Source organism: Meriones unguiculatus, chromosome 11, assembly GCF_030254825.1.
Source record: "Meriones unguiculatus strain TT.TT164.6M chromosome 11, Bangor_MerUng_6.1, whole genome shotgun sequence".
In the NCBI taxonomy this organism is placed as follows: domain Eukaryota; kingdom Metazoa; phylum Chordata; class Mammalia; order Rodentia; family Muridae; genus Meriones; species Meriones unguiculatus.
In genome coordinates, this window is record NC_083359.1 from 96,211,775 (window position 1) to 96,215,166 (window position 3,392).

The 3,392-nt window shown below is 42.6% G+C and overlaps 1 long non-coding RNA gene across 1 annotated transcript; it reads right to left on the minus strand.

Annotated features, from left to right (window-relative positions):
* Window positions 1–628: 628 nt before the first annotated feature.
* LOC132646520 (uncharacterized) lies at window positions 629–1,212 on the minus strand. The gene is made up of 2 exons (XR_009584819.1): window positions 1,123–1,212; window positions 629–834 (listed from the first exon to the last, which is right to left on the minus strand). It is a non-coding gene; the product is annotated as an uncharacterized LOC132646520 (long non-coding RNA).
* Between the last annotated feature and the right edge of the window lie 2,180 nt (window positions 1,213–3,392).

A 3,392-nucleotide genomic window follows, 5' to 3' on the forward strand; every position in this document is an offset into this window, starting at 1 on the left:
CATAGTAGCTAATACAATTAAGTGGCAAATAACTATTTAGTATATTGATTTTTTTTCACTAAATATGAGGATCTAGCAATTCCATAATTTTCTATCTTAAAGAAGCTTTCTTAAAGCTGTCCATGAGCTCCTGATTTTCTTCTTGAACAGCCATGTGGATGCTGTCATGCAGCAGCAGCTTCTTTCTAGAAAGAGAAACTTCTAAAAACTTCATAAGCCCAAGAAAATGTCACCTCTTAGGTAATGGGACCATCTGTTAAAGCAGGCACATCAATCCATCCATTTATCCATCTATCCATCCATTCACCTACCCATCCATCCACAAGTCTCTCCATCTATCCATCCTTTCACATGTTCATCTGTCCATCCACCCACCCACCTATCCATCCATACACCCATACACCCATCTGCCCATTCATCCACTCATCCATCTGTCCATCCACCCACCTACCCACTCACTCATCCATCTATCCATCCACGCATACTTTCACCCAACCACCTATCTACACACCCATTCACCCATCAACTGTGTGACTGCCCATTCATCAACTCATCCATCCATCCATCCACCTACCCATTCATCCATCCATCTATCTATCATCCATGCAGCATGAAGAGAAAGACTAACCCTAACACATGTTCTGGATCTTCTGTCAGTCTGAGCACTATGGAGAAGTAGAGCTCTCACCCCAGCACCTGTTCCTCAGGTTCAGACTCAGAGTTGTCATCTTGTTGAACTGATTGGTGTGTTGCTTCAATCCATGTGCCAGGTTGCAGTCCACTTACTGCCTGCTCAAGGAGGACGCAGGTTCACTTCTCAGACCATGAAAGTCCCTCCAAGATTTAATGAAAAAAGACATTATCATTGAGCCTTGGTATTCCATTTCCATTATCTCTCTAAGCCACATGAGCAAAACAAGTTTCTGTTCATAAAGACCAACATTGTTTTAGATACAGCAGTTGTTACAAACACAGGAAGTAGGCCGAGAAAGGTGCATCACTGGTGAATGAGTAGTGGGCTCTGAGTAACACCTCATTACTGCAGGGCTTTCTTAGGGCCCAGTGTGCTTGGTCCAGGTGCACAATCAAAGGAGTTCAGAGGGGTTCTAGAAGGAACCTCACCAGCTAGGAGCTGTTGGGAGAAGGCCTCTAGAATGTAGTGGATAGGCAGGTTCTGTGACATCCCAAGAAGAAAGAGACTGCAATGTCTGGAAGTTAAAAACAAAACAAAGCAAACACACTGCTTGAGTTTCATAGGTGAATGATCTCAGGTGCCATCACCCTCCAATCCCTAAACAGAGTTTCAGAATTCCCTGATTCCCAAGTCGAATGTTGACATCTCTGCAAAGGGGATGTGGGGAGATAATAGGATTCACTGCTCATCAGAACACTTTGTGATACATTTTCCAATCAGTGATTTCCCTGACAGTTTCTAAATTGCTTCAGGTTCTCCTCTTCCATTTATTTCTAGCAGTCGGATGTTTACTGATGAAACAGTTTTGCCTGTAATTTGTCTTCAGCGCCCTAAAGCTAAAAACGAACACAGGCTCTGTAGTTTTCTAATCACTGCCTTGGTAATCTGGGGCAAGTCATTAAAACACCCTACTTGGAAGATTTTCACCTATGAAAGGGGATAATCAGTTCAGATTACCTTCTCAGGGTTGTTGGACCTACAGTGCACAATGGCTTTATCAAATGTGACAATATAATACCTGAATTGAGATGATAGCTTCTTTGTAGATAATCTTATAAAATGCATTAAATATACAATTTAGCCAAGTTCAAATTTTCATAAATTTACATGTCTATTATTGGTGTATTTACAAAAAAATGTTATAGCAGTCCCAACCATGTGCCAGATATGATAAAGGCCTAGGGAGATTAAAATTATACAATATTTTTTGTTCATCCAAAAGAGGACTTGGTATTCTCTCTCTTTTCTCTCTGCGTGTGTGTGTGAGTTTATGTGTATAAGTGTTCCTGTGGGTGCACATGTGTGAGTATGTGTGGAGGCTAGAGAATAGCCTTGAGAGTCATTCCTCAGTCACTGTCCATCTCATTTTTTTTTCTTTTTTATTTATTTATTTATTTTTTTCAATGCAGTTTATTCAGGAACCTTGAACAATCCTCAGACCCTGGGGAAAGCCAGCCCACAGCTTAAATAGCCTCTGGGTAGCCAACCCAGGCGTGCCACGTGGGCAATGCAGATAGGTCCACATACATGGAAGCAAGCCAGATCCTCAGCCTTAGCCAAATGTGGAATTGTTTGTGACAGAGAGCACTTACCATCGGGAAGGTGGAAGGCAGAAACCAGCTCCATCTTTAAGGCATAGCATTCCACAGCTCTCTACAGTTCCCCCTTTTTGTTTTAGACGCATCAGGCAAGAGTAGAGGTCTGATCTCTGATATTAGAAATAAATTGGGACTTTGTACCGATGTTCATTTAGGTGTCATCCACCCAAAGAGCATCAGACCCATCTGATACCTTTTCCTCAGAGGCGGGACCTGGGGCATCAACCCGCATGCAATCAGACATGCTCTTCTCTGGGTCGAAAGCGGCTGACCCTGAGTGCAGTGCTTAGCCTCGCATCCTGAGCGTATCATTTTAGCTTTTTATGGTATCCAACCATGCTTGGGGAGAATGTCCTGCTTCAATGGCTGTAAAGGCCTGAATGATCATGGCTGCATCACACTGTTGTGAGACTCTAATCTTGCATATATACCACAGGCAAACCAAGGAGACCAACACCAGATGTCCATCTCATCTTTTGAGACAAGGTCTCTCACAGGCTTGAGACTTGCCCAGACAAGGTTTGGGCAGAAAAGCCCAAGTTCTTTGTTTCTATCTCCAAGCACTAGGATTATAACATTATGCCACCATTGCTGGCTTTTTTCCGTGGGTCAGGTCAAACTCAGGCCATCCAGCTTGCATGGAAGGCAAGCACTTTAACAAATGAGCCATTGCCTACACCCAAGAGAACTATTTTGAAAATGCACCAACGGGCTGGGTGGAGAATCATTACATCTGAAAAAACTGGAAAGAAACAGCATACAGAGTGAGAAAACTGAGGAACTGTTTCCAAAATGTAGGTACAGGGGAGCTGAGAAATAGATTTCAACTAAATCTGTGGTGCAGGCAGCAGAGGTTGGCCACAGCTGCTGTGCCTCATGGAGGAGTGTGTTGCTCTCAAAAAAAAAATAGTAATAATGCCTGAGGCCATATTCAAATTGTTGTGCAAGAGGTTACTGTAGGAAATTTAAACTTCAGTAGATCATTTACAATATAATTTTTCTATCACTTCACCCACAGGGACGATTTGGTTTCTAGCAAATGAAGTAATATTGTTTGCAAGGATATGTGAATGGCCTGTATAATCAGTCCTAGTTGCTAC